We start from the raw sequence: 21,804 nt of genomic DNA, 5'->3' as shown, positions 1-21,804 counted from the left end.
CAAACACCAGGACATCACTTGTGGACACATGCAGATACGTAGATAGATGGAGAAAACAGGTATTACTGAAACACTGATTCATAAAATTCTATCAGGAGAAAGAATTCAGATACAGTAAATGCATTCCTACTCTGAAGGCAAAAGAGTTCTTAAAAACCTGTATGGTAGTCTCCTCTTTTGGAGAGCCCTCTCTGATTGCTCTTTTCCTCTATGATGAGAATGTGGCAAGATGGGGAAAAGGGGGATTTTACAAATTACTGTGGCTCTGTCAAGCCCCAGTGACAGTCAGTGTCAGTGACATCATGTGCTATCAGTGATATCATACGTCTTTATGATTCAGGTTGTCTTTGAAACCACTGTTGGCAACAATAGACTCTTAGGTAAGCTTTGTATTTCATCCAGGACTGGAGGACATCCCAAGAAAAATTCCCGTGGCAATTAAATTATGACATGCCATAGATTTAAGATGCATCACAATATCATATGTTTAAAAAGTGCTAATATGTGTCTTAAACCAATGAATTTCCTTGTAACTTTTGTACAACGATTACAGAAACTTCAAGGAGAAAAAGTTGATTGATGGCTGAGAGAAAACAGAACCAAATAAGGTAGGAAATCATCTTTTAGTTTGAGATAAAAGTGAAGACAATGAGAATCAGAATTTATGTAAATTCTCTCTTCTCCTGCCCTATGTGAATTTGGAAGTGAGACAGGAGGTGGCCAGTAGAGGAGCTTAGAGCAGGAAAGCCAAAGAGAATGATATTGATATGAGTTACTTCCCTGTCTGGTCTCAAACCAGGCAGACCTCTTAGTTCGAGATGCCAGGACCCCACTTTTTAGCACAAGTTCAGTAACTTAATGTTTGTGTTTTGCTTCCTTACTGAGTCTACACTTAGTTTCCATGATTTTTACCTCAGGTCTCTGCCATAAGGTTCTTTACCTTGTTGAAAATAGTCTCCTAGGATTGTCTGCTTCTTCTGCCCAGGGTCTCTGATACTCACAGCCAGCTTATCATTTTGATCGTTTCCTACTGTTTGTTGATGAAATTTCCAGTCATGACAGGCCACCCTTATTCCCAGGAACACCCCACTGCCCACAGCTAGACATTCAGTGCCTGTCCGACAAGATATTTTCCTACCCTGAGGTTACCTGATGCTTTGTATGAGCTTCCCCATATTGCTAAGATCTGTTCCAATTGCCTACTCCTTCTGGGTGATTTACTCTGATACTCAGTTTTCAAGCCTTCTGCACTCCCAATGACAACTGAGCTCTGATTCGGTCAGGTACAGGTATTTTCATATTAACTTGGCATGGCAAGGAAGTATTAAAATCTTTCATTTGCTTATGTGCCCTAGATATGGTAAAAAGATGAATTAGAGAAAAAGCAAAACTATCCAGTATTGGGAAGAGAACATTTCAGAGGCTGTGACATTGCAGAAGAGAAATACTTCACCATAAAGAACCCAGAATAGCTTTAATCATAAAGTAAGATTCCAGAAAATCTATGAAGAGTAATTTCTAATTGAGGAGTATATGTAAGACCAATCTGATGAAAGATGAAATATTAGTGAGGTATAAACAACAAGGTCCTACTGTATGACACAGGGAACTATATTCATTATCCTATGATAAAACATAATGGACAAGAGCATGAAAAAGAATATATATATGTATAACTGAGTCACTTTTCTGTACAGCAGAAATTAATGCAACACTGTAAATCAACTATACTTCAATAAAATTGTAAAAATAATAATAATATTAGTAAGGAAAGTACTATATTGTAGATTAGAGATTACTTCAAAAGAGAATGTATTTTCTTCCATTTGGAAAAAACTGTTTCAGTAGGTAGGTCAAAATATTACAATCATTCCTATTCACAATGAAAAAACTGAGACAAGGAAGTTAAGGAACTTACCCATTTGGAAATCATAGACTTTGTAAGAGCCAGCATTAAAAAACAGCTCTTTTGACACATGAGCTTATGCTTTTTCTACTATATAATGCTGTTGGCAGGGTAGGTTTTGAGATTAATGGATGAAATTTATGCTTGGGTTAGAACAAAATTACTCTGAATTTTGTTTTATCATTTTCCTTGCTGAATAAATAAAATAACAACAAAACTAAAAAAAAAAAAAAAAAAAAAAATCACTTTCAACCCAGTAGGGACGTAATAGGATGAATACTTGGTACAGTGTTTTTTGGACCAAATAAAATATCTTCAAGAGTAATACATCAAATGCAGTTCTTTTAATATGGATGGCATCCAATAAATGTTGATTTGATAGAATTTTATCTTCCTGTAGATTATGAAAAATGATCATGAGTGAAATATCTAATTCAAAACATGGCCATCAAAATTATGACATATCAAAATATTGCTCTTAAAATCAGATACATATCCTTCTGCCTTACAAATCCTAATTTAACATGCTTATCAATGGGATGAAAAAATTGACATTTAACATGGAAATGAACCATGTCATTCTTGGGCTCAAATGGAACTTTACCATTTTTTATTTCGAAGTGAACTAACACTTCTCATATTCTCTTGTGATTCCCTCCTCAAACCCAGCAAGTGTCATTCATCTTCTCTGCCTTCCAGAGTCCTCCTCCAAGGTAAAGGAGGTACACTTGGACCGTATCTCAAAGAGCAGCCCACGTCTATCACCATATTTGTCGCTCCTCATGCCACTATTCCTTTTCATTTGTTCTTTTATATGTGTCTCTTAAAAAATTAAACTAAAACAGAGTGTAAAAGGATGGAACACAAATCATTAATGCAGGCTGAAATAATATGCATCTAACAAAACTCTTCAGTTCTATTCTGGTATAGCCTAAAGAAGATTAAAAGCACACAGAGAGCTTAAAACCAAGGAGAGATGCACCCCCCAAAAACTACAGCTCCATAATGCAAGCAACAATAACAATAAAAACCCCAAACAAACAAATAAGCAGAAACAGAACCTGTAGGAAGACATTAGAAGGCAGAATACAATTACCAGATTTGGAAACTGACCAGGACACTGTGGTTAAAACCCTTTCTGCTGCAAAGGTTCTGAGGAATCTTTAATGACTACAAATGGTCAGGACTTCATTTGAAAGATGGTGACAACCAGCAGCTAGTCCTGCCTGCCACTACCCAGGGACTGGAGTCAATTCTGACTCAGAGAATAAAGGGCCACCTACCGCAATCACTAACAACATTTTCTATCCTTGGCTGCCTTTGCTAACAGATCTACGTGAAGCAAATTACTTAAATATCTCAAGTATCGCTGCCATATTCTAATTAAAATACACAGTGGTATCATTCTTCATCTCTGTATAGAATTATGAAGTAAAGCTATGCACACGCCTTGGGTGAAATGTGTTAAGTCCTACTCCTTGGCGAATACTGAGGAATGAGGACGCACCTATCAGGTAGGCATGAGATGCCTGTTTTTATATTCTCTGTATACTTACTATCACACTACCTTACTTTTGCTTCTTATATGTTTTAAGAAACTGACTCAAGTGAAGTAATTAAAATACATCACAGTAGTGCAAGTGAAATTTGGAAAACTGCCAACGTCTTCAAGAACTTATAATTTTCCTTTTCAGAGGAAAAAAGTCGTTTTGACATCTTTGTGCAAAACAGTCACTAACAGTTACTTACAATTTCAGGAAAATCACTGTTTTAATCATGACCTTTCAGCTGTCCTTGATTGAAAAATTTAGCCACCTACAGAAATAATTCTGTTGGGCCCTCATCTCTCTACTGATTGACTGATGGCCCCATGTGGTTCTACATGTTCACAATTACAAGTAAAACTATATAAAAGCGGCAGAGCTTAGCTTCCATCTAAGTAGATAAGAATAAAATAGTTCTAATTGACAATTAAGGGGACTATCTTTAAGTGACATCTTTCCCATGTACCTGTATCAAAATCAAACAGTACATTTGTCTCTGATTAAATATCTATTCTTTTGGTCACCATTCACTACAACCACTAATTTATCATCCATTGTGTAAAAGACACTGTATTACATACACTCTGTTGGGAGTGATGGAATGTGGATAAAACAGTTTCTGCATTAGAGAACCTATTTTCTGATGAAACACTCAACAGGCTAACTAATATATAATAAATATGGACACTATACATACACATGTGGAGAGATCTGCTTGTATATGCATACACATAGATAAAAATTGGGTTTGGTTAAATATATTTATATAAAAATATATACTTATACTTCAGGAACAATATATCAATATATACTTAAACTTGTATAAATATACTATGTATAAATATCTACATACTATGTTATACCAGAAAACTTTTTCTAAGATATTAGAAGTCCCTAAGTGTTGGTCCATGAGTTTTTCAGTGGAAATGAAAACAAAGACTCATCCTACTAGTTAAAGGTTTCCCACCTACTGTATAAGCAACAAAAATAGAGCTGGCATTCAGGACTCCTGTTAGAAGTTTATTGAAGCTCTGTGAGGCTGGAAAGCTTTTAGGAATTCAGCTTCATTCAATACCCTCAAAAAAAAAAAAGACTTAAAAAGATTTTTCTCTTTGTATTCAATTTCTATGAGTAATCTCCAATTTACACCTTATAGCCAACCCAGAAATTGAATTAATCAATACAATTATCTTTTTAGAAATCTTTTTTGTCAACTATAGGAGTTCACAGAATAGAAAGAAAGATTGAGATTCCTCAGATAGTAGACTTTATGGCAAGATTCAGCTATATTGAAGGGCTGGCATTAGAAATGGGCATGGTATAGGCTTCAATACTATGTTTTGGGCGATTACAAAAATTAAGTGAACCTTATCTCTAAAACACAAATCAGTTATCTACAGTTGCAGTATACAGTAAATTGTTTTATGGAAAACAACACTAAAATATGTATGTGATCAGATCACGAATACTGATTATCATGAGAAATTCTATACTAAAATAGTCATCTTTCCAAAACAAGTAAATTCACATTTCTGGAAGTCACCAACTTGTTCATAATCACCAATTTTTAAAACTTCACCTCACTCGCTGTTGCTGAAAAAGTCTTAGTAATGGTCTAAGGCCATAATTTCAACATATAAACTAAGAGGAACTAAGATACCTATTCAGCTAATTTAGGCCCATTTACTACTTTCACATGAAATAGTAAAATAATGAGAGCAAAAGATTTTATACTAATTAGCTTTATCATACATATTTACTTTATGCATATAGTAATCTTTGGCAAATTTATCATTAAAAAAGGAAAGAGAAGAATGCAATATACCTGCCCAATTAAAATTAAAAACAGTTAATGAGTAAGAGAGGAAGTTGTACACCTAAACGATCCTAACTGCTTATCTCTCTAGTCTATATTCACGATTGCCCAAAGTTCCTCTTGTGGAGCTGAGCCAAATTTGACAAGAATATATACAATTGATTTCAACGTTAAAAGTCTATAAATCCTTGCTTAAAAAGAATTCAATTAACGAACATCCTCAATCAATTAGAAAACACTGATGTTAGGGATTTATTAAGAACAAATCTAAAACTCCCAAGAAATATCCTGGAGTGAGTGTAGTCAAACTAATTGTTTACATGTTTTTCATACATAAAGCCACTGATAAGTATTTATTTGGTTTGGCCCAGCTTTGTCCTACCTGCTTTGAAGCACATGATGCTTATATATAAAGCAGTTGAAGATCCATTTGTTATCAAAACAATATATATATATTAACCACATTCACAATGACATAATAAAACAATAACTGTGTACTACAGACGTGTAAAAACAGGATAACATGCCGTTAGCATCGAGTTAGTCAGAATTCCTGTGAATTATCCTTCTATTGTAATACATCCTACTGACATAAACTCCACAGACAAATCCTATATATATGACAGCATTTTCTAAAGGAAGAAACTGAGGTAGCAGAGAAGACACAGGTAAGATTTTGTCAAAGGGAAGTGGATCAGGTAAAAAAAAATCCACTATATTCTACTGCAGTCTTCAACTAATACTCTCTCACTGCTTAAATGCAAACCTCTTGTTTTTATTCAAACGTTGGGATAAAGGAATAAATAAGTTCATGGAATTTTAGCCTCATGAAGTTGAAAGCATACTGCTTCCTGCGGATAATACACTGATTAGCAATTTTTGTTTCATCATGCTTGAAGAGGAACATATACAACTCAGAATGGTCTATCCTACAGGAAAACATTTCTATACCAATAATGAACCGTTTGTCAGTTAGCATTTTGGAAGATGGAGGCAGGGTTTACTCACTTGACAGTTTCTCTAAACTTGGGTAATGTTGTCTCAGTTCCCCATTTCCAGACCAATTATTAACATCTCCTTATAAGCAGGTGTGTGCTAAATATTTGCTAAAGATTCTATAGAATATATCCCATCAGAAGATGGATATCTTTCCATTCAAGAGGCATACATTTATACGTGTGTGTGTGTGTTTTAATAAGAATAACCATGGAGGAGACCCTAGACAAAGAAAAATTTCTGGTTTATTTTAAATAATTTAAAAAATTCCCTGTTCCTATTCTTAGGCTATAGGAAAATGCAGTATATCTGGGGGATTAAGAGCCATAACAGAGAACGCTAACTGGCCACCCAATATCCCTTCCCAATAATAAAGCAGACCAGTTAAATGTATAAATAGAATCCTACTAATAGCCCTGAGATATAAATGGAAGTTGGGAGAAGATTCAGTGAAAACCTTCTAGAAGGGGACAGCTCTGACTGCTTTGGCCTTTCTGTTCTTTGCTGTTTGTGCCTCTCCGACTTCCTGCCTTGATATGAGATAGAGCTACCCTACTAAAGCTGGAGCAGGTCTCTTGTGAGCGTTAGAATGAGGATCTTCCGCCATAAGTGTGGTGGAAGAGAAAACCGGAGGGAGTCTGGATCCCCAGCAGCATGGCAGAGCAGTTTGGACTGCATCTGACCCTCTTGTATTGTGGAAGATAAAAAAACTCCTATCTGGTTCAAACCACCACCACTCAGGTTTCTGTTACTTGAAACTGAATACAATTCCTAAGCGACAGGGACTCAGAATCTGGTGTCCGACAAAATCCTGTTGTGCCCACTTATGCGTTTGGGGATTGCCTGCTCTCACTTTGCATCAACTTGCTCATCTGTAGAACAAGGACGATAGTGATACCTTTCCCAAAGGGCTGCTCTGATAATTAAACGACATAATTCATCTAATACCATGAACCAAGGTCTATGTGTTCAATGATTATTATTCATTATTATTATCATTAATCTTATCAGGCTATCACACTATAAGAGGGCAGCTCATCCATGATTGAAAAGTAGGCAAAAGTCAGCCAACGGGACGTGGTAGACAGGAAACGTGGACCTTCTACCAAAACAACTATCCAACCAGGGGACAGAACAATGTTACAGGAGAAAGGAAGTGGGGGGAGAGAGAGAGAGAGAAGAGTAGTGGTGTAAATTTATGGAATTCTTATCCCCTTGGGTAATGATTTTCTATTTTTCAACCAGGATGTGATACACACTTCAAAGCCCTCCTTTCCATAAAACTTAAACAAACTCTCTAGTTGTTTATTAGAATCTCCTATTTGTGGACATGTTTACATCTATTGTTTTGAAGAACAACAAAAACTAACAAGCTCTATGTGATCTCACTGTGTGCCCCATGAGGACAGTCTGTGTTTTTTCTCTTTACCATTGAGTCCCCCGCATGATGATATATGAAATAACCCCATATGTTAACTCTCCGCATTCCAAGCACAGTCTTTCTCCTTTGGGTCACAAGCAACCAGAGGAAAAAAATCTTCTGCTTTTACATATGGAAAACCACTGTTTATGTGAAATAATGAAAGAGTTTGAGTGTTATGGGCATTTTTAATTTAGAAGGAAGAGTCACCAGGGGGAAGAGACCTCAAATGCTACTGTGAGGGTTTCATACACCTGCTCCCGCAGGGCAAGTCCAGGGTAGGTTGGGGTGAGATGGGAAATCGTATAAACTCCTCTATGTTTATGTGGCCTGCTTGCCGAATGGCATCTTGGGAGACATCAGCCTTGCAGCAGACATCCCATGACAAACTGAAGTAGAGAGAAAGGGCTCAGGTATGGCTGCACAGAGGGTCAAGGTTGCAAAGGCTGTGATGTCCCCTCTTGACTCTCCATGGTATGGGAGCTAGCTGAGGGAGAGCGCTGATGCTCTGAAGAGGTCTCACTGAGGGTTCTGATAAAGGGGTGCAGATGGAAGCCTCAGCATGGCCGGTGTGGCTGAGGTCATGAGAGGTGCCATCGGGGATGCGTGCCCATGACTAGAGATCATGACAGGACAATTATACAGCTCATGTTCTCCAATAACGAACAGGTGAGGGCTGGTAAGCAGACATCACTTCTCACCTTTCTTCCCACCCTTGAGCAGTTAAATGTATCAATATCCATGTGCCTGAACCAAAACACTGGAGTAATTATTTCATGACCCACAATTAAAGCACACTGCAATTTTCAATCATAAGAGCCAATTCTCTCTGAGTCATACATTGAACCAATTAAACCTAGAATCTCTATGCCTGAAAGGATGGCTTCTAATGAAAAAGGTGAACGCTCCTGTCCTCTACATCCAATCATATCTCTCTCTGTTTGCTAAACCAGGGGGAGAAGTTCAACTGCGTGGCTTGGAATGGAGCCCATGCCAGCAGATTGTGCTGGGTAGAAATAACACTAGTCTGTCTAGGTAAGATCGGTGCCAATGGTTCCAACTAAAATTAGAAAAAAGGAGACAGTACCTTGGCTCATGCTTATATTGGAGACAAGACTCTAACTCCTGCTAAAGCCAAATGATGGCAATTCAATTCCTGCCTGCCAGTTGCAAATCCCTACATTACCACTGCAGTACTATCAAAAGACATTTGTGATCCAGGGCACCTAACGAGAGAGGTGATTTCTCAGATTAGTCACTTAATGGATTAGCCGTTCAAGTGCTAGCAACTCAAAGGTATGCATGCATTTATTCTAAGAAAGGATTTTCCAAACCTATCAGCAGATTATTGGAAATAAAAAAAATTAGTGGGACCTTATTAACGTGGGGTAGATAGAGGATATTACTCATTTATTAATTGTAGTGTAAAACCAAAAAAAAAAAAACAAAATCAAGGATAGAATAAACTCACTCCCTCCACAAAACATCAACAAGAGACCCACAACGCTTTTCATGCATTTCAACAAAAATAATTTTGCTCTAATCTAATACGTGTCATAAGAAATCATGCCATAGTGGAAAGAAAGCTGGGCTAGGAATCAAGAAATCTGGGTTCTTTTTCTGGCTCTGTCGCTTATTAACTGTAAAAATGATGCAAAATTTAACCTCGCTGAGCCTCAGTTCCTTGTCTACAAAATCAGTGACTTAGATAAGCATTATCTAGCTCTTCGATTCCGTAGTAATCTCTAAATTATTAGTGATTAGATAAAATTTTATATTTTATATGGTCTTTGTAACATATATTGATATTAAGTCTTTAATAAATCCTGGGTTTGGAAGTCAAATATATATAATAGAAAAGGAACTCTTGTTTTAATGGTAAAGAATTAATAGTGTTTTTTTTAAAATTTCTGTTTCTGTCATAGCAATACACACACTATAAATAGGGACAATATTTGTGTGTCTTAGCAGATACCATAACCTTTTTGGCAAATGTCAAAGTCATATAAAAACTCTGACATCACTCAAAGCATTCTTCGAAGGAAAGAGTGTACTGCCACTGGACAGAAGGAACTTCTCCAATGTCCCGAGTAATTCACAAAGCTAAAAGTCTGGGGAGAGTTTCAGGTGCTGGATGAGATAACACATTCAGAATATTGATCCCAAGGCCTCTGCTAGATTTCAACTGCTTTTCATTCTACATAGGTAAGATAATTGACCTATGGCCTCTAACTCTACTCCCAAGATTTTCAAGCAACCTACAGAATTTTATTCAAATCACCATAATGTCCAAGATGTTCACTAATGTCTCAACACAGCGTCAGAACTCCACTGTCCAAGGCCCCTTTGGAACCAGCCTCTTCCGGTGAGTGGTACCCAGCCTGGGAAGCAGACCTCCAGTCTTCCTGGTTGGTGCTGGACTATCAAAGAACTATCTGCACTGAAGACAATTCATAATGCGGCCAACAGGATACTTTCTGCCCTGACTATGGACAACTAGAGTTCTCATTTTATTTCTGGCACTAACTCTTGGGATTCTGGGCAAGTCCTACAATCTCTGTGTTAAATACTATTGATAACGATGCTTCTTGAGTACATGCACTAGAAGAGTTATGTATTCCCAAGTTTGGCAAAAGTACTTCCACTCCATATTGTGCGCTAGTGTGGAAGGAAAATCTATATTTTATCTGATGCTAGAAGGTTAGTAAACTCAAGTGAACACTCTGGTCCAGCGTACAAATCCTTTCTGTACTTATTAGCTATAGGATTTTGGAAATGCTGAATCTGAGTTTCCTCATCTATAAAAACATAGGTAATGAAATCAGTCTCTCCACCTACATCTTACAACTATGTTAAACATTAAATTTTTGAGTATGAATGTATGTGAAACCAAGATGGTGGTACACAGAACTCCGTGCAACCACACGTTGCTACTGATCCTTCACTCTAGTCCTTTAATGCTGTCACAAAGCATTCGCAGCACTACCACCACCTCACTGGCATCATCAAGCTCATCATCACCAGACCCTGTTTCTAACTTAAGAATCTGGACTCTCAGAGACCCACTGACTGGCTATGCTGTGTACTGTGCCCATACTTCCTTTCTAGCTTTTATCTGATTATTGATCTCTTCACACACATCCATTGGACTGAATATACCAGCTCTGTCTTCCCTCCCTGGAAATATTCTGGAGTTTTATACCTACCAGAAGACACCTGGTCATTCACAGGCATTAAATTTTGATCTTCACTTGAGTGCTTCTTAAAATTATTGTTGTCAGGCTCTGTACTTGACATGCTCTCCTCTATTGATGTGATTAATTAGAAACCATAGTGCTAAGATCATTAACCTATTTTATCGGCAAATAGACTAGCAAATACAAAGGCATAGTAAGTACCCTCAAGGCTTACACGGTGTATGCCAGAGGCAGTTAACAGAATAAGACCCAATTCACAAGGCAACGTACATATCGCTCTATTACGACTTTTTTCTTCCTAGAGCCCAGTGATGTTACCCTCTTACATAGCAAACTTTTTCCTTTATGATAATAAAGAAGAATGGGTAATACATACATACATCTTATTTAAGGCACATGTTTTAATTTTTATTTTTCAAGTTAACATTTCATTTTGAAATAATTTCAGACTTAGAAAAAAATGCAAAAATAGTACGGAGTTCCCAGCTTCCTGGCATATTAACATCTTCAAATCCACAGTACAATGAGCAAAACTAAGAAATTAACTGAAACAACTGACTGACACACAGACCTTATTCAAATTTCAACAACTGTCCCACTCATGTCCTTTTCTTGGACCATGAGCGAATATTTAGTTATCCTGTCTTCTTAGTCTCTTTCCATTTGGGACAATTCCTCAGTCTTTCTTTGTTTTTCATGACCTTGACACTTTTTAAGAGTACTGCCCAGTTATTTTGTAATATGTCCTTCAATTTGAGTTGTCTGATATTTCCTCATGATAAAATTCATGCATTTTTGGCAAGAACATGACAGAAATGATTTTTTGTGCCTTCCTCAGTGAGTCACAGCAGTGGTACACGATGCTAGTAAGTCTCATTACTGGTGATACTAACTTTGATCACTACAAGCATTCTGAGAAGAGATATTTGGACACTATGTAAGTGTCCTATTTATCAGCATATTTGCACCACTAATTTAGCATCCAGTCATGATTCTTGCCTGAGAAAATCATTAATGTGGTGTTTACCAAATGGTCATTTTCTATTTCCAACATTCCTTCTACAGTTATTAATTGGTATTCTACTGTTACAAAAAGAGCTTTCCTTCTCTCCCATTTATTATTTTTCAACACTTTTTATAACATCATGGACTATGTTGCGTGTAATCCATTACTATCATTATTTCCTTGCTCAAATGTCTCCGATGTGGCCATTGGGAGCCATGTCAAAATGGCTCCTGTGTCCTTTCAACCTGTTTCGATTCTTTTTAGTCATGCCTTACTTTCTTGAACCATAAGATTTTCCAGTTTCTCACCATATAATTTTTCTTCTTGCCCTAGAATCATCCATTTCTACAAGGGTTCTTGGTGTCTTTTATTGGAGAATGATATTCAGAAACCAAGATCTAGGTAGTAGGTGTGCTCATCAGTACTGAGGTATTACTGCTTTCAAGCCCTCTCAGCAGATAGAGCTAGGGAATATATAAATGGACACACACACACACACACACACACACACACTCACAACTATTTCTTTATAACACACACCATGAGTTTTTATTGATACGTCATTCCATTCAACCTCACAGGGTTCATTCTAGCCCTCTTTATTTCTTTTAAAGTAGGAAAATGGCTCTCATTATCCACAGTCCTAGGATATGCTCAAAGCAGTTCAGAAGTGTTAACTCTCACCTCCATGAAAAGCAGAATTATTAATCCGTATTGTGTGAAAAGCAAATTTTCTGATGAAAATACAATAGTTCATTTTTTTTAAATCTTAGAGTATAAAGTCAAAAATCTGTATGGCAAAGTTACTTAAATTTGCTCTTTTCCCCCACCCCCTTCATTTGTAATTCATATGAATACAATTAATCAAATGTTATTTTCTGTTTTCATGTGAGGCTCCCTAAACACCCTAGCTCATTTTAATTAATTATTTGTTTTTGAGTATGTCAAACATTAACACAGTTCCAAAAATGAGATCTATACGAAAGAAAAAGGATATTCAGATAAGTGTCACACTCTCCTGTCACCACTTGTACCTTATTTTCATTCTCTCAATACCCATTTGCTGGGCCCAACCTCTGTAAGTAAAAACCAATTTCATGAGTTTCCAGCTTATCTTTCCTATTTTTTTTTTGCCCCAATTAGCAGATACAAGTGTATTTTCTTATTTCCCTTTCATTCTAGATATTACTTTTCTGCACTTTTTTCACTTAGCAGTATAGACTGGAAATTACTCTGTATCCTTTCATTCTTTTTACAGCTGCACAGTACCTCATTATGTGGAGGTTCCATAGCGTTCTAACGTATTCAGCTATTCTCCTATGCATGAGCATTTAGGTAGTTTTTAATATTTTACAATTATAAACAATGCCACAATGATTAAACTTGGGCATGTGATCCTCATATTGTCAAAGATGTATCTTCAGGATAAATTCCAAAAAATGGGATTGCTGGATCAAATAGTGTATACACGTAGATGTGTTAGATATTGCCTAATTCCTGTCCAAAGGCTTGTACTAATTTTCATGCCATTTGGCAATGTAAGAGAATAAAACCTCTGTTTTCAACTCTTCCCCCAAATCATTTTAGCAGAGATGCTGAGCGGCATTTGAGTGTTGATTTATGTTTACCTCTTGTCTCTGAGTACAGATATCATCTAACCATGATGCTAACAATCAAAGAAAAAGTTTACATAAATGTAAAAGAAGAAGAATAGAAAGAACAAGGAACTGGGAAAAAATCACTGGAAAAAAAATAGTTGGCTTTGATCACAACGGCTCAGGGTGCAAATACATAGCATCTTTCCTTTGAAAACTTAAAAAACCAAGATTTTACAGTAATTTTTTCCACGGCCAAGATCAAGCCCTACCTCCATTTTTTTTTTTTTTTTTTTGCTGCGCCATGCAGCTTATGGGATCTCAGTTCCCCTATCAGGGATTGATCCCGGGCCACGGCAGTGAAAGCCCAGAATCCTAACCACTAGGCCATCAGGGAACTCTCCAGTCCTGCCTCCTTTATGTCCACTAGACCTATACCAATACAACAAGTGGCACACAGCATCTGAGTTATCTGCTAAAATGTCTGTCTTGCATTAAAGATTTTAATTTTGAAGTGGAGACCATATATTGATCCACATATTTACCTCAATTTCTAGCACAAAATTTAACATGTAACCTTCCTGATAAAAGTGTGTTAGAAGTTCATTAATATAAAAACAAACATTCTCTGGGTGCTCACTCTGTGCCAGACACCATCCTAAATGTTTCACATGTATTGTCTCATTACATCCACGGAACAATCATACAAGGTTGGTTTTGTTATTATTCCCAATTTATAGATGAGGAAACAAAGACTTAGAGAAGACGCATAACTTGCCTACAATAATACATCATGCAAAAAAAGAGTTGGGACGTGAGTAGGATTTGAACTGAGGTCTGTCTCATTCCAAAGCACATGCTTCTTTGCTTCCCCCTCGATGACACTTAGAAATAGGAGCCTTCCTGATGTCCCACACGTCACACTTATGTAGGCTAGTTCTAACTCTGCCTACTATAAGGCCAGAGCTAATTCTATATTATGGCTCTCAGGCCAGTATGTCGCTATTAAGAAGGGAAGGAAAGGCGGTAATTTCAGTGGTTTCCAAATAGACTCTTAAAAAGCTTTCTGAGATTTTTACCTTTTGGCAAACAAAGCTTTGGCTCCTCTGATACATGCACACATTTACTACACCCTTGTGACTGTGGTTTACATATAAGCATCTTATTAAAAGAGTTTTTAAAAAACTGAAATGTGATTCCCTTCCTGACAGCAAAGGAAAAATAAAAAGATGTTCTTTGCCCTCCTGTTCTAATCTGTGTTTGGAAGTCAAGTCTGCAATTCCCAGAACTCTATCACCAGCTTGTTACATTTCCATAAATCTGTCCAAGAATACAACACTGTTCACACAAAAAAATGTAATATAAACTGTAAAACACATGCACTTGATACCTGGATCCAATTTGCCCCCATTTTGTATGTAAGTCAAAATAAGGCGATGCTTTAAGTCTTTGAAATGACAATATCACATTATTTAGATAAATGCCACCCAATCATGATTGAAATTCTGATAGCATGTGCCTTACTGGTAAAAGAAAAATACCTGTAATGCATAGTTTAAATCATTACTTTGAAACAAAAGCTCCTTTTCTACATTGCTTATTTATTTTTTGAGACCAACTCAGCAGGGCTATGTATTTTATTAAAATTGCCTTCAGACTGCTAATGGCAGGGCGTCTGTTAGCACAGGAAAAGTGATGGCAGTTTGACTCCTATTCCTAATATTGGGAGTTAGTCCAGACACTTAAGAGCCAGAACTCTGCTGTGCATTTGACTATGTTATCAACACTTTACTTGCTAATGATACTAGTGACAGCATTTCAATATGATGGGTCAGACTTAAATAGGAAAGCTTATAATTGTGCTTACAGAACCAAAGAAACTCCCTCCCCCCTCCCCACAAGAATATCCCTTTCATCAGCAGATCAGCTGGTGTTAACTTCATGACTGGGAATTATTTGGTAAGCTTCTGCTCAATATTTTTTTCTCCTTTTCCACTTCCCACCTTGAATGGAGAGCCTCCATCAGCACCTGATATCTACCCGTTCAGAAAATGACAACCGAAAGCCTTCCCGTGGTGCAGCCATGTGCCAACTACCCAGCAGAAGGTCACACTGATGACTTCCCTGTGGCTTTTATTTTCCCCAGGGAAATCCACAGCCAGGGCTGACTGCTTGCCAAATATGCCGAGTGCCACAAACCAGCAGTGCTAAGAACCCCCCATCCTTCTTGATGGGAAGCAGTAAGCAACTGTGCTGAACACCTGTGTCAGCTCCTGTTTCTGGGGACACCCCAGGCAAGCACTCATTCAGCACTCAGGGATAGGGCTCCCCTCTTCTAACTGGTACTTCTGTCCAAAAACTTCTCAGTAGTCGTATGATAATAGTTATGTTTGTCAGATCTCTATAACACTAGCGTGTTTAACTACTGTTGAGGATGATTTAAATCATTTATGAGTTAAGTATTTTACTCTAATCATCTAAAGGGAATCAGGATAATGAATGTATTTCCTATTATTATAAATGTAAAAGTAACACTCTCCATCACTTCCTCCAACCAACTTGAGGAAGAGGAGACATAGTCTGAGATTTGGATGGCATGATTCCATAGATGGACAAGATCGAAATCAATCAGTATTTTTCCTATAACTAACTGGGAATAATATGCTAAACTGAACCGGTGAAAATTCTAGTCAAGAATGGATGGAGAAAAATCAGGCAATATAACTAAAAGATTGCCTGCCACAGGTTAAGACTTAGTAAGAATATATGAATGAATGAATGAATGAATGAACCAATGAATGAAGGAACATCTAAACAATTTTCAATACTTCAAAAAATTCCATAATCCAGAAATGATTATATTCTAGGGAGCCAACTGAGTCTGCGCTTAGTGTTTATGATTTGCAGACTACTCAGGCAGGACTTGTGCAGAGATTCAAAATAAATAAATGAATAAAGAAACCAAAGCCTACTTCAGGACCACATAGCTTGTCAAGCAGCAAAACTACAATTCAAGCTTCAGAGTTTCTTCTACTTTGACTGTTCCATTTGGTCTTCTCCAAAATTCCACATGGCATTCAGACTGTTGGTCTTTCAGGGTGTTTCCTAAGCCTGGATTGCTCTTCCACCAAGGAGGCAAATTTTGCTGTTGGATGTAATCTCGCATAGCTTCGTTCTCAACTCCCCTGCCTAGTTCCAGAATCTCTGCATGGAATGCTTCTTCGATATATCAACATTGGTATTTCAAATGTACAGACGCTCAAAACAATTCACTTACCTCCCACTAATTAAAAATATGTAAATAAATACAAACAATTAAATTTTCCAATTTCCTATATCTGTGAATTGCATGGCTTATATTTCAATTACTTAAGGTTAAAATTCATCCCTTATTGCTCCAGAAAGTCTACCCTAACGATTCCGTCTTTGGATTTCTGCTCCTATCTGTCCCCAGGTTTTACCATCTTGGTCCTGACTTTCTGGATCTCTTGCTTAAATGACTACAATGGTCTCCTACCTTCCCCTTTTAGCTTCTCCCCTTTCAATCAACCTCATACTGCCAGCATATTAACTAATTAATCCAAGGCATAGACCTAATCACCACCCACGTTCCCTTAAAAAACAAACAAAAATTTTTAATGGCTCCCCAAGTCCTCTTAAGTCTAATCACTAGCATGAGATTCAAAGCCCTCTTTACAGATTTGAACTGTAAAGTTTCTGTATGTTGTAAACAGCCCACCATATCTTTACAGTTATTATCTCCCTTTTGTATACCCTGTGCTGAATCCAAACTTACCCAAGCCGAAAAAGACACTTAAGATACCAGGATCTTAAATATATACTAGTTAAGCCCTACCAGTATCTAACATCTCTGCTAGGAAAATCATCCTTTAAGATCCAGCTCAAATACTGTTTTGTTTATGAAACTTTCTTTCTCTTTTCTCTGAACCCTCATAGAACGTCAGGTTGTAGCTCTTTTGTAAGCTTTTTGACATTATATCTCACACTATAATATTTGGTTCATTTAGCACAAGCTATAAGCAAAGCACTTTGAAAAATATTTTAGGGATACAGTGGAGAACAAGACATTCATTCAGCAAAATGCAAAGAGAAAAAAAAACTTTTTTAACTGGAGTGGAAAGTGGAAAGTCATTCAAGCAGTTGAAAGAACTCAAGGGCCGAATAAGATAATGACTGACAATCACCATATGGATTTAGTGTGATGGAGATAACTGATGACCTTAGCAATGGTTGGCAGGATAGAAGTAGAAGAGGACTGACGAGCAAGAAGGAAGAAAGAAAATGGAGACAGTAAGTTAAAACTTGGGGAAAATAAGTATATGAAGGGAGTGGTAGCTGGAGGGAGAAGTAAGATCAAAGGGAAGCTTTTGTTTATTTATTATTTAAGAGAGGAAACTTGACATGTTTAACCATTAAAGTTTCCAATAAAGAAGAAGTTGAAGATACTCAATTGAAGAATCAACGTTTTTGGAACTGCCAGAGGAAGTAGGTTTAAGCATGGGGGAGGAACTGGCCCTTCCAGGAGAAGGAGAACCTCCCAGCAAAAAAGGGACTGGAATCACAGCAGATTCAACAATTTTAGGTGCATATGTGAAGCTGAGGCTGCATACCCTCTCCTTCAAAAAACAGTGTCAAAGAGTAATTTCCTTATTTCTCCGTTTAAACATAAACCTGATTCTTATTCTTACGACTAAAAGGGAAAGCATTTAGAATAAACAAGAATTTTTAAGAAAATTATACTAAGTATTCATAAGCAAACAGATTTATATATTTGTTTATGAAAACAAAATCTATATTTATTACATGAATATTCTAAAAGTCAAATAATGAAACTCTAAGCTTATATACCTACTTATAGGTTTAAGATAGTTTTTAATGCATTGATTCAAAAGTCTGACACATTTCTAGTAAACAGTTATTGGGCAATTGGAAACTTCTGCCGTAAGACTGATAGGAGAAGGCACTCCCACCTCCTCAACTCCTTTTTCAATAATCACTTTGATTCTTTGACATGACAGTAATAATAAGTTTAGAAATAACCCTTCCTTCCAAATATCAATAATACCTTCTACAACCTAATTTTTCTGAAAATAAATATGAACATTTTCCTCTGTTATTTATATAGTATATCCCTATTTTTTCATTTATATTAAAAATGGTCACTTCTAACATAAGTGATTCCTAATTCAACCGATTTTTATTTACACATTGCACACATTGGTTTAACAAATGTAGAGGAACTGCAGAGATAACAGTAGCAATGCAATTCTCCTTATGGGAGAAGCAGGGGTCGTCATTTAGCAGGCAAACACAGGTTAAAGACCTCAAGTCGTCCTCCTGGTAGGTTTCAGAGCTGGTTCCAGAATTCATGCCCTATAAGTCCCATGAAGCTGTTTTTTTCTTTTTTTTTTTTTAAACTGATCCGTGTTTCCTTCTCATAGTCTTATCAATCATGTGATCATTACAATAAACCATCACATAATTTTCAAATATCCTCCCTTACAACTAGGAGAGAAAAATTCACGACTTGTTTATGGACTTACACAAGGCTATGTAGTTTTGGCTGAAATTAAAAATGACAAACAAATGGGAAATTCAGCTATGCAAAGCAACTAACTGGACACACCAATTTCTAAATATTACATACCCTTGTCATTAATGTGCCTATTATGAAAAAATAAGTTATACAGAACCGAAGGACATGATTCAAAATCAAAAGAATTCTGCAAATTAAAGACATGAAAATGAAAAATGATAGCTCTACTATTTAACATGAGCTCCCTGAACACAATCATCAGTCAAAATCTTAATCAGATAATGTTGCCCTAATCATTGTTAAAGTCTATTTTCATTCATAATTTATATTCTGTGTATAAAGAAAGAAATTTTTAATGTTTTACCCAAGCTGTAAGTCCAAGTGATCCTTAAACCTTGAGAGCCACATCATGCCCCTTTATGGGCTGAAATCCCCTTAGTGATTCCCATCTCACTCAGAATAATAGTCAAGGTCCTGCCATGGTCTACCAGGCCTTATAAAATGGTCATCACAACACCCTACCCTTTCTCATCTCTTACTTGTCCACTCCATACTCTCTCTGGCCACAGTGCCCTTCTTGACGCTCCTTCAACATACCAAGCACACTCATTATACTTGTTCTTCCCACTGAATGTAACTCTCTTCACCCATAAATCTAAATCATTCCCTCTCACTACATTCAAGTCTGTGCTCCGTTCTCTCCTTTTCAGAAAGGCCTACCCTAGACATGGTATTGGATACAGTCTCCCACCATCCTCAATTTACTCTGCTTTATTTCCTCCTTAGCATGTATCCCCCTTAACATATATATTAAAATCCTCGTGTTATGTTTTCCTCCACTAGAATGAAAACTCCAGAAGAGCAGGAACTTCTGTTATATGTATGAATGAATGATCATCTTATCGTTTCATCCAGCTGAATAGGGAACTTCTCCAGAGAAACAACAGTAAAAAAATCTTAACGTTCTTGAGTTCTTCAAATATCAATACAATTCCAAGTCAAGTATGAGTATCAATGGTATTCTTTATAAAATATAAATTGGTGAAGATGACAAATGATGATGGTATTTTTCATGTGTGTGTACAATGTTGTGTGCACAATGTGGTGTGCACAGTTGTTTGTGTTCCATAACCTGTAAGGCACGTAATTCAGTGGGTCTGCATCATATCAAGAAACATAGATTAATCTCTGTTACTAATATTTCATGTGACAGTGGGAAGCAAGGTAGGTTTGTAAAATAGATGCATTAGACTGAAGTTCTTTCTATGTGTCAAGACTATAAGGGATCTATGAGGTCTCTTCCTTCTCGATCTCACTTCCAAACAGGAAAAACTCAAACAACTGTATTCAATTTAACATCAATATATACATACAGCTGGATGCCAAGAAAATGCACTACTTTTGGCTTCAATTTATTTCTTTATAATGTTTAGTTCAATGATATTTATAAGCTGAAAATTGGGAGATGTTTACTACCAGAAAACTCTTTATACACGTATCACCAAAAAGTGGTTCTCAACTCTGCAAGAATCAGTGCAGACATACTTACAAACCCAATTACTTGGGCATATCATTCTAAACACAGCTTTTTGCAAGACTCTTTCTTAATTTAGCCAAGAACAGAGACCCGAGTATATGCAATGCATCAAGATATACTTGAAATTATCTTTCCTTTAAGCTGGAGAGTGGTGTTCTCTCAAGATGCATACAATAATAATCTGTTTAGTCCATAATTCTAGAAAATAACTAAATCCCTGAAGCATCCTGGCAGAAGAACTTTAAGCTTAGATCCTTTCTGAATAAGCCATTTCACTTGAAGAGATGTGATCAGACTGAAGAACAAAGCTATTTATCTCTCTGTGTGATGGAACCCGAAAAGCCCACTGGTAGCTGCTCTCCAGGAGGCCTGGATGTGGACGAGCTAAGTCAAATTCCAGGAGAGTTGTGGAAGTGGTAACACTAGAGGGGTAACAGAAAGGGAGAGGACTCCCAAGCTTCTATAAATAACTAAGCAATAGTAGCAAAAGTTGTAATCACTATTTAAGACAACCGGTAGTCTTCCTTGAAGCAGGAGATGAACACGAGCCATCAGTCACTCATGGTGACACACAGGGAAATGGGGACTGCAAAGGCCAGCATGGCTGCATCCAGCTTACTGAGGAGTGTGACTTACACTAAACTTTCCACAATGGCTGACAAATGCTCACAGTAGACCCTTTGACTGATTAACCTTCAATTTACATATGGTAGTCAACATTCAGTAGTTAAAATTAGCGTTGGTAAACATATTGACTCTAAGAGCATCAAGAGCTTTTAGAGGTGTCCCTGTGCCCAGAGCACGGGGCAGAAAAGAAAGGAAACTTGACTTTCATGATCCAAGTGTTCTCCCACTACAGTTACACAATTAATAACACTATATATGTTTTAAAGTTTTGATTCTGGAAAAGTCATCAAAAAGTCTTCATTTCAAAATTGTTTACACCCTAAAAAGGATAATAGAAATCAGGGTAACTGTGTACCATATTAGGTAAGAAATCTTCTATTCCTGAAAATCTCTTCGAATTATTTTTTCATCTTCAAATCCTAAAAAGAGAATGCCTAAATGCTGGACTTATTATCTAAAGGCTTTAGTCGTTACTTGCAAAACTGAAGACCACACCAAGTAAGCATGGATAAGAAATAAACAAGTGGCAAGAGATCAAGAACTCCAAAATTAATGACAAAAGAATGATCAGCAAATGATAATAATACAGTGTTCTGACCTGCT

At 36.9% G+C, this 21,804-nt stretch overlaps 1 long non-coding RNA gene across 2 annotated transcripts; it reads left to right on the top strand.

Annotated features, from left to right (window-relative positions):
* The first annotated feature begins 426 nt into the window (after positions 1–426).
* Positions 427–19,963, top strand: LOC141275898 (uncharacterized). Of its 2 annotated transcripts, none has more exons than XR_012324500.1 (3): positions 427–608; positions 9,888–10,047; positions 19,881–19,963. It is a non-coding gene; the product is annotated as an uncharacterized lncRNA (long non-coding RNA). The 2 variants fall into 2 exon arrangements; XR_012324501.1 differs by lacking the exon at positions 19,881–19,963 and adding an exon at positions 12,219–12,302.
* The last annotated feature ends 1,841 nt before the right edge of the window (positions 19,964–21,804 follow it).

Source organism: Tursiops truncatus, chromosome 11 (assembly GCF_011762595.2).
Source record: "Tursiops truncatus isolate mTurTru1 chromosome 11, mTurTru1.mat.Y, whole genome shotgun sequence".
NCBI lineage: Eukaryota > Metazoa > Chordata > Mammalia > Artiodactyla > Delphinidae > Tursiops > Tursiops truncatus.
This window is presented reverse-complemented; position numbering and strand designations above follow the sequence as displayed.